Source organism: Myxocyprinus asiaticus, chromosome 6, assembly GCF_019703515.2.
Source record: "Myxocyprinus asiaticus isolate MX2 ecotype Aquarium Trade chromosome 6, UBuf_Myxa_2, whole genome shotgun sequence".
In the NCBI taxonomy this organism is placed as follows: Eukaryota; Metazoa; Chordata; class Actinopteri; order Cypriniformes; family Catostomidae; genus Myxocyprinus; species Myxocyprinus asiaticus.
In genome coordinates this window covers 54,837,972-54,849,116 of record NC_059349.1, presented here as the reverse complement: position 1 = coordinate 54,849,116, position 11,145 = coordinate 54,837,972, and positions in this window count along the sequence as shown.

The window sequence follows — 11,145 nt, the reverse complement described above, 5'->3', positions numbered from 1 at the left end:
CGTGGGCATGGGTGGGAGTGTTTGCTCTACTGTGGGTGTAGGTGTGCAAACTGTGTGTGTATTGTATGTAAATGAAGTGGCACAAAGCGCAATTTGCTATTTTCTTAAGAGTCTGGTCATTGCGTTAAGACATTGCAATATCACGTCTTAACTCAGCGCAAAGTCTAAATTCAGTTCCTGCATTTGCAGTTTGGAGATTCCACCAGCAGGTGGTAATAAAGTTCATGTCCAAACTCTGAAAATAAAGTGGAACATCAAATAATGTCCTTGACGATCGCTGTTGAAGCCGTTTGTTGAAACAAAAAAATTATGAGATTTGTGTTACATTTTCTAGAGGTCATGGTTTATTTTTTCATTTATTATTATTATTTTGATTGTTACACTACCATCTTCTAATGAATGTACTGTCTTTGTTTATATTGCTGGTGCTGGACAGGGAATGGACTGTAAAATAGGACGGAGATGGTGCTAGAGAAGAACTTCTATTGACCCGATTAGCACCTTGCACATGCAATATCGCCAAACCCACTTGCGCCTAGCCTTAGCGCATGCTTGCACGAAAATACCAACACTTCATAACCATGCCCATTGACTTTGCGCTTATGAGTTAAGGCATTGCGCTGCGCTTAACGTTTGCACGCTTAAAATAGGGCCGGATATGTTTAACCAATTTGGCATATGTTATCACCACCATTTCCTACGAGTGCATGACCAGTTTTGTGACAGCGCCACCTACTGGTGAAGTAGCTATTTTTGCTAATAACTTTACAATAGTTCAATGAGGATTGGTCTTTTTGGATTCCTCAGGTCATTTAACGACACTTTTTTGTTTTTTCAGGCTAGCTACTTACAGCTATATTTATTATTCTAATTATTATAATAATTTGTTAACAAAACAGAACCCAGACCAGACCCACTTGTGTATTAATGCAATAAGTGCATTAACACAGTTTAGTGTTTTCACTATACTCTGGCTTTCTGACTAAAGGTTTAACAATAGGAAGCAACTCGATTTTTTACATTTTTTGAAGAAAATGTGAGTTGCCTGTGTAAAACTCGGCACTATGATTCTGTGATGATATGTGGTTGCTTTCAGGTCTAAACTGCTTTTTGGTCACTAGATATGGCCTGCCACTGGTGGCCACAAGTTTACACATAAAAGAACTGACAGCGTCTTATAATGAAAACGCCATGGTGCTCACCTGAAGCTGAATATTCCCTCACTTGTGCTGAATCAAAACACAAGTTTAGACTTTCATCTCAGGAATTACACTCTCGCTGACCCCATCACGTAAAAGAGAGCGAGGGTGGTTGAGCAAGCAATGCAAAGCAGGGGAGAATTTTACCATGAGCCTTTGTGTTCTCCCAACCGGACGGAAATTTGATTAGTAGCCTTGGTAGCATGACAAAGAAGTCACAATAATCCTCATGATGAGAGATGACAGCTAAACGTACAGCACAGATAAGGCACATGGTGGCTCATAATAAACCCATCAGAATCATTTTTCCATTGTTTCTTTTATTTTCCTGTAGCTCAACTGGATGGCACTAGCAATGCCACCGCCTCGGGTTTGACTACCAGAAAATGCACAAAAAGATATTGCTTGAATGTAATGTAACTAAAAGCGTCTGCCAAATGCATAACTTAATTTATCAATTAGCGCTGTACTTATGAACGTTTGCTTGTGTTTTTAGTATGAGCGATGTAGCTAATGCATTCATGCCGCTGCTGTTCTTCATTGAGAGATTAGTTTCTTATTAACAAAGTTTTAAAAACCATGCTTGGATCAGCCCGTAATGCGATAAAGCCCTGAAATAAGAGGAAACAGCTCTGCAGATGCCAATGTGTTGACATGTGTGACCAGGCTTTTGATGTCATACATTTGACGGCGACCGTAATCGGAATGTGCTATTGAGGGGAAAAAAATAAAACAATGTACGGATCATTTGGTTCTTACTGTGCTCCAGCTTGAGTCCATTATTGATGTCATCTTGATCCAATTTGATGAATTTCAGAGGGTTCGCCCAAAGTAAGGGCCCATCCGGAGCAAAGCGGGGTAATTTTTCTCAGGATTTCACCCCGTTTCTTGGGCTAATACTCTTTCCTAGCACAAGCCTCATAATTTGGGCTAATAGAGATGGCTGATAAATGGTTATTGCATTTATTTTTGTGTTAACATCTAAGATTTTAGATGCTAGAGCATATCTCTTTCAAGTTGACCTTCGTCCAGCTCTTCTCTTTTGTGATTGTAAATGAATGCCAAGTCTTGCAGATTTTCATTCAAGACTAAACAAGAAACAGGTTGTACTAGAACGAAGTCGCTTTTAACAAGGTGCTGATAAATCTAAAGCAATGCCAAAGGTTCTGAGCTTTAATGCGTCTCTCGAGATGGCAGAAAAACGCAATTCATCGTCGACTCCTGTGCATGTGGGTCGGGTTGGGTTATAAACTGGTTACCAATTTGTTTTCTAAATTAAAATCCGTTTAGCTCCACCCTTAGTCAACCCAAGACCTTGTCTCAATACATTAAATCTAATTTACTTTTTTTGGCTGATTTCCTCATTTGATCCTCCTGCGGTTGGCTGAGGTAATGGTGCTATCGTTGCCATGTTACATTTGACGATGACAAGCATCATGACGGGGAAGTGGAAGGTCATGCCCTCACGCTGCGTCCAATCGCCACGGGCTGTTTAAAGCTCCGTCTCTCAGTCAGCTTTCATTGAGTCTGGCAGGAATGAACTTTGCACCCTGTTGCATGAACTTGCGGAGGTGAGGAGGTGAAAGGTAGAACATGGTTATGGATGGAAGATCATTTGAAGTGAATGTTTCAGAAGATCAGACAGAAAATTAGCTCATCTCTGTGTTCTCTGATATTTCGCCATAAACTGTCTTATATTTCATTGATAAGAATATTGTTCACTATTGTGTCTCAAAAAGTAAATGAGAACTAATATAAATTGAATGCTTACCGTAATTAATAAAACATCGGTAATAAATTACTGCACTGTATATTTACCACGGTCGTATCTGGTCTGTATAGGCACAATTCAATCCTCCACTTTTCCCAAAATAACGTAAAATTGAGTAATTGTCAACAGAGATATCTTATAGGCCTATATTTTTCATACTGCCATATATGCATATACAGTCATTTTCATACCATCTAAATGTGTGTTTCTTCAACTTTGGGCACTTCTAGAACTCATTAAAACATTTTTCACACTCTCACTAGTTTATCTAATTAGTCTACTAACAATGTCTAACAGTGTGCGTTCATGCATCACAGGAGATTTGTGTCATTTTTGTGTCATTTCCAGCACATCTCAAATTCTGTTTTGTGTTTAATAGAATTCTGTGCTGGAAATGACGCTGATGGAAATGACATTTTGTCTTGCTAAAGCTAATTTCATAGCCAACATTTTATGTATCCTAAATACACACAATTAAATAATATTTTTACACTTTTGTGCATAAGTGATATTTGCTTTGATTTATCTTTGTTTTCTTCAAACATCACTTGTCTCATATTAAATCTCAAGCATGCTCTTGGTTAACAAATACACTTAATTTTGAAAAAGAGGGCATGAGAGTGCCTGAAGTTGAAGAAACACCCATGTATATCAGAGGTCGACCGATAGTGGATTTTGCCGATACCGATAACTAAAGGCGCGGTCACACGTACCTTTGCACAGCAACATTCCGCAGGCGAAATACAGATATTTCAATGGGAATCCCTGCAATCGTGAATTTCGTATGATGGACTTCCAGTGGCGAAGAATTTCCCCTTGCGGATTTCACGTGGAGTTCAAGTTTGGTGAACTTTGCGGCGAACTTTCGCCGTGTTGACCAAAAGGAAGTTGCTTGGTTTGGCAGTGACCTCTGAGTGGGCGGTGCTTCGTACACAGCTAAACTGAATATACACAATGGGCAAGGATTTCAACTTCACTCTGCCAGAGTATAAAATGCAGCATTAAAAAGAGACTGCTTGGCAGTTATGGCTGAATTCACACACGCTCAACGTCCGCCCACGCCATCTTCGCCCCGCGGAATTTATTTTCTTTTATTTATTTATTTATTTTTTTATTCTCTCCCCTTTACTCCCCAATTTGGAATGCCCAATTCCCAATGCGCTCTAAGTCCTCGTGGTGGTGTAGTGACTCGCTTCAATCCGGGTGGCATAGGACGAATCTCAGTTGCCTCCGCGTCTGAGACCGTCAATCCGCGCATCTTATCATGTGGCTTGTTGAGCGTGTTACCGCGGAGACGTAGCGCGTGTGGAGGCTTCACGCTATTCTCCGCGGCATCCACGCACAACTCACCACACGCCCCACCGAGAGCGAACCACATTATAGCGACCATGAAGAGGTTACCCCATGTGACTCTACCCTCCCTAGCAACCAGGCCAATTTGGTTGCTTAGGAGACCTGGCTGGAATCACTCAGCACGCCCTGAATTCGAACTCGCGACTCCAGGTGTGGTAGTCAGCATCAATACTCACTGAGATACCCAGGCCCCCCACCCGCGGAATTTCTTCATGCAAAAGGCATGTGTGACCGCACCTTAGGTAAGTTCGTGGAAAAGACAGATTAATTGATCTGTGGAATGATTTATAAAAATTGTCTTAGTCTTTCCTTACTATGACGGGCACAGAAACAGAGACAACAGTTTTGGTGAGATTTGGTGCATAATGCAGGACTTTTAGCTATAAACAAGCCCGAAATACACCAGGGACTCTTATTTTGAAATGAGTTAGACTTGGCTCCGTTGTAATGCTCTATACTTAAGTATTAGCCAAATTAACCTTTTAATAGCCTATATATTCACCAGATGATGGTATATGTAGTTGGAGACATGATATGTGCGCTGACGTTGCACGTTTCGATATGGTCGCGTAATTCAATGCATGTCCTTGCTTTAATTTAGATACTTGTTAATATAATAAAAATAACAAAATATGCATTGAAGTGATGATAAAAATATGGATGAATATTGTCAATGATGAAAAATTAAGAAACACAGAGGAATACAAAAAAAAAAAAAAAAAAGTATCTGCAACTATCAACATGATTTTTACCGATAACCGATAGTGGCAAAAAGCAACTATCGGCACAGATTAATCGGTAAAACCGATATATCGGTCTACTTCTAATATATATGCAAATATAAACAAGCCCTGATTTAAAAATTACATGGTTAAGGAGGGTTCCCGCAAAGCATGGTGCAAATATATGATCAAAAATCCAAAAGTATGAGAATTATTGTGCTATACTGGGATTTAAGGTTATAAGGGAAACATGGACAGGACGTGAAATGAGCATCAAGAGACGTACAAACCAGGAAACAAGTGTTTTTGCACACGTTTCCGCATTGCAAATACAATAGCTGTCATCAGCCGACACTTTCAATAAAAGTTTCAACTGGAGCAGAGCCAATCGTACACAGGAAGTCACATTACATCATGCATTTAGTGCTCGAAATAGAGTATTGCCAATCTGAAAAAAAATTAAATGAAATAATAATAATTGTGTAACATCTAAAACTACTTTAAATACACAGTCACACTGCAGGATTACTGAAGTGAACTGCAAAAAGATGATTACAAAGATGTTACAGCACCAAAAATATGCACTCTTACTTCTAAAATTGATTCCAAATTTCTATTTAGAATTTTTATAATGTAACAGATTTTTTATTACAACTTTGCCCATTACCCTGATTTTGTGTTGCATGTAAACACCTTTAGTGGCCTTCTTACTAGCCCACCAATGTCCTCATTCAGACACAGTTTATAAAATCCTGCTCTAATTCACGGTTCTCAAATGAGCATTTAATCAGAACTCGACCCAATTAAAGTGACAGTGCAGACAGAAGCTTCAGCTCACACCCGCTGCTCACACCACTTCAATATGAATTCCTTCCTGTGCTTTTTAACACCTGCTGCTGGGAGTCTCTCCGGGCTCTGGAGGGGGGGTGTGGGGCTTGGGGTATTGGGGAACGGGGGACGTTTCACTATCTGACACTCGGAGCAACACCTGGGTGGGCCAGTGAGCTGCAGCTGCTGTGAAGACCACAGAATCGACACACTGAGCTTTTACATTTCAATTTAATCTACTTAAATCCTGTTATGAAAACACAGAGCGTACAGTGCGCTCTCACTGAGCAAATGTTGCTGTCTTTCCTAATTATCCCATTAATGAAGAAATTAATAATGCTGCTAACTTTTACTGATGTCAAAGAGCCTTTAAATTGTTGCCGAAAGTCTACACTTGCCAAAACAACCGTGGTTTCATGGTACAGTGATGGTATCAGATGATAATACCATAGTAATTATTTAAATACCATGGTACTGAATGATTACTGTATTCATATACTATGGTATTACTGTGGTACGTGCCCAAAACAAGATATTACCATGGTATATGACCAAACAAACATTATTGTACCATAGTACCTGCCCAAAAACATGGTATTACCATGGTATATTCCTAAAAGTGTGGTATTACCATGGTACAATCTCCAAAAACATGATATTACTATGGCACGTTTCCAAAAAACACAATATTACCATGGTGAAAGCCCAAAAACATGGTATAACAATGATACAATCTCCAAAAAACACAATATTACCATGGTACATACCAAAAAACATGGTATTACCATGGTATATTCCTAAAAGTGTGGTATTACCATGGTACAATCTCCAAAAAACACGATTTTACTGTTGCACGTTTCCAAAAAACACAATATTACCATGGTTCATGCCAAAAAACATGGTTTTACCATGGTATATTCCTAAAAGTGTGGTATTACCATGGTATATTCCTAAAAGTGTGGTATTACCATGGTACAGTCTCCCAAAAATCTTGATATTACCATGAGAAGTTTCCAAAAAACACGATATTGCCATGGTACATGCCCAAAACATGGTTTTACCATGGTATATTCCTAAAAGTGTGGTATTACCATGGTAAAATCTCCAAAAAACATGATATTACCATAGTACCTGCCTAAAAACATGGTATAACCATGGTATATTCCCAAAAGTGTGGTATTACCATGGTAAAATCTCCAAAAAACATGATATTACCATAGTACCTGCCCAAAAACAAGGTATTACCATGGTATATTCCTAAAAGTGTGGTATTACCATGATACAATCTCCAAAAAACATGATATTACCATAGTACCTGCCCAATAACAGGGTATTACTTATGGTATATTCCTAAAAGTGTGGTATTACCATGATACGATCTCCAAAAAACACGATATTGCCATGGTACATGCCCAAAACATGGTTTTACCATGGTATATTCCTAAAAGTGTGGTATTACCATGGTACAATCTCCAAAAACATGATATTACTATGGCACGTTTCCAAAAAACACAATATTACCATGGTACATGTCAAAAAACATGGTTTTACCATGGTATATTCCTAAAAGTGTGGTATTACCATGGTAAAATCTCCAAAAAACATATTACCATAGTACCTGCCTAAAAACATGGTATAACCATGGTATATTCCCAAAAGTGTGGTATTACCATGGTAAAATCTCCAAAAAACATGATATTACCATAGTACCTGCCCAAAAACAAGGTATTACCATGGTATATTCCTAAAAGTGTGGTATTACCATGATACAATCACCAAAAAACATGATATTACCATAGTACCTGCCCAATAACAGGGTATTACTTATGGTATATTCCTAAAAGTGTGGTATTATCATGGTACAATATCCAAAAAACATGATATTACTATGGCATGTTTCCAAAATACACAATATTACCATGGTATATTCCTAAAAGTGTGGCTTTACCATGATACAATCTAAAAAGATAAGTTATATTACCATATTACCACATGGTAAATACAGTGCTCACTCCCGCTGCCAGCTCTTGTCTTGATGCTACACCTGAGACTACACCTGAGTGTAGTGTTTTTAGATTTCTTTATTGGTAAGGTTGATGATTTACGATCTTGCTTTAGCACTAGTAGTCATGACCCCTCTGATCCAGTCACTTGTTCTGTTTTGTTTGATCGGTTTGAACCTAAATCTCTTACTGAGTTGATAGATATAGTCCAACAGATAAAGCCTACCACCTCTTCTGTTGATGTCATTCTCAGAGAGGTGCTGGACACTGTTGGTTCTAGTGTGTTGACTATGACGAATAGCTCCTTATATAATGGCATTGTTCCATCCTGCTTAAAGCAAGCAGTGATCCAGCCACTTCTTAAGAAGCCAAATTTGGATCCAACCAACCTTAATAATTTCCGGCCCATTTCTAAACTGCTCATGGTGACGAATGATTTACTGCTCACTTTGGATACTGGTAGACCTGCAATTTTTATGTTGCTCTATCTTAGTGCTGCTTACGATACAGTTGATCATACTATCCTCCTAGACCGTCTTAGGTGTGAAGTTGGTACTAATGGCACAGCCTTAGATTGGTTTACATCTTACTTTTCAGATAGGAGTGTTAGGATTGGGAATTCTTCCTCTCCCTATGCACCTTTCACTTGTGGGGTACCTCAAGGTTCCATATTAGGCCCAATTTTCTTTTCTTTATAAACGCTTCCCCTGGGTTCAATTTTAAGGAAATATAACATTTCATATCATTGTTATGCCGATGATACACAGCTGTATATCCCACTTAGTTCTGATGATTAATATTCCAACATTTTTAAAAGCTTTGAAGATATTAAATGCTGGACAGCAAAAAACGTTCTCCAGCTAAGTGAGAGCAAGACTGAAATTGTTGTGTTTGGCCTCCCTAGCTCTGTCTCTGATATCACTAGCAATCTAGCGACCCTGTCATTAAATGTTCACCCCTTTGCAAAAAACTTGGGAGTGATCTTTGACACGGCTCTAAATTTTGAAAAACAAATAAGTGCTGTGGTGAAGGGCAGCTTTTTCCAACTCAGGTTGATTGCTAAATTAAAACCATAACTCTAATTTAAGGATTTGGAGATAGTTATGCATGCCTTCATCTCAGACTTGACTATTGTAATGCACTGTACATGGGTCTTAGTCATTCATCTCTGTATCGCTTGCAGTTTGTCCAAAATGCAGCTGCTAGGTTGCTGACTGGAACAAGGAAGAGGGAAAATATTTCACCTGTTCTAGCATCTCTTCATTGTCCTATACAGGATTCATTTTTAAGATTTTGTTATTTGTTTTTAAAGCTATTAATGGTTTAGCCCTATCTTATCTCTCAGAACTCCTTAATCATCAACAATCCTCCAGGACTCTCAGATCCTCTGTTAAACTTCTCCTGCATTCACCACGCTCACGCTTGAAGTTTAAAGGGGATTATGCCTTCTCTGTAGTTGGCCCTAGACTATGGAATAACATACCTATGGACATTAGATCTGCTCCTACGCTTCACATTTTAAAATCACGTCTGAAGATGTAGCTATATTCTTTAGCTTTTGTATGAATGTATACTGTATTGTTTATTGTTTTTAATGTAATTTTTTTTATTTCCCCTTAATTCATTGTTTTATTTGCCCATGTACAGCACTTTGGTATGCACTTGTTGTTTTTAAATGTGCTCTATAAATAAATTGACCTTGACCATGACACATTTCCAAAAAACACAATATTGCCATGGTACATGCCCAAAAACATGGTTTTACCATGGTACAATCTCCCTAAAATTTGATATTACTATGGCACTTTTCCAAAAACACGATATTGCCATGGTACATGCCCAAAAACATGGTTCCCTATCTGTCACTCACTCGACGTTGGTGTCGATGTAGTGACACTAGGGGTCACTCTTGGGAGCCCGAGACACCTCTGGTCTTTGATAAAAGGCCAATGAAAATTGGCGAGTGGTATTTGCATGCCACTCCCCCGAACATACGGGTATAAAAGGAGCTGGTATGCAACCACTCATTCAGATTTTCTCTTCGGAGCCGAACGGTCATGCTCATTGAGCTGAATACTACTGTTCATTCACCTGCTGGATCTGACGGCGCATTTCAGCGGCTTCTCCCTCCTCTGCACTGGTGCACTGCAGAGAATGCCCCTGGGCGCTTCGGCAGAAAAACTAGAGAGTATATTTTCTGAAAGAGCATTTTTCCCCTCTAAAAGAGTATATATTTCTCTAAAAGAGCGCACACACGGAACGTCTTTTTAAAGACGCGTCTTTTTAAAGATGCTTTTCCGATTGTGTGTTATTCCTGGTTGTGCTCGTTATCTCTCGCCTTCTAACGGTCACGATCACTGTCTTTCGTGTCTGGGCACTGCTCACGCGGAGACAGCGTTCGTGAATGGTCACATTCTCATTGCGAGAATGTGTCCATGGCAACGTTGCGGTCGCGGCTCGCCTTCGTAAGGAAGCGAGCCACCCCAGAGGCTCCCGCCTCGGTCCTTTTACCCACGGGTTTGAGGCCAGCGCGGCTAGCACTGGGGGCGATTTGGGGACCCCAATGGGACCGCCTCCGCCGGGTATCCCCCCGCGGAACTCCCATCCCCCAGCACGCTCGTCTGCCCCGATCGGGCTTCCGGGTGAGTCCGCCGGCTCGTCTCACGGCGAGTTCGACCTCTTATTCGGAGCCCGCGAAAGTGATGAGCTCTCGAGCGCAGCATCGGAGAGCGGGCTCGTCCAGTCGGAAGCCTCGGCTGGGCTCCTCCCTTCGGGGTCGATCGCCCAGTCACAGGCTGACGCGGAGATGACGACATGCTTTCCCGGACAGCCGCGAGCGTCGGTTAGAGTGGATTTCACCGCTCTTCCCTGAACCCTCGCGGCTCTGTGATTGGTTCCTGGGCTCGCGGCGCCGCTCAAAGCCACGCCCCGCCCCGTTCCTTTCTTCCCGGAAGTGCATGAAGAGCTGACAAGATCGCGGGAGGCACCTTTTACTGCCCGGTCCCGATCTTTTCAGCTTCCCCGCTCTCACTACCCTCGATGGTGGGGCGGCCAAGGGTTATTCGGCAATCCCCCGGTGGATAAAGGTGCTCGCGGTGCACCTATGCCCGCAGAGCGCCGCCACCTGGCGTGGGTGCCCAAAGCCCCCATCCAAGGCCTGTAGGTTTACGTCGTCTCTGACGGTCAAAGCCTACGGCGCTGCTGGACAAGCCGCCTCCGCCCTGCACGCCATGGCTCTCCTGCAAGTCTGCCAAGGCGCTAAAGGAACT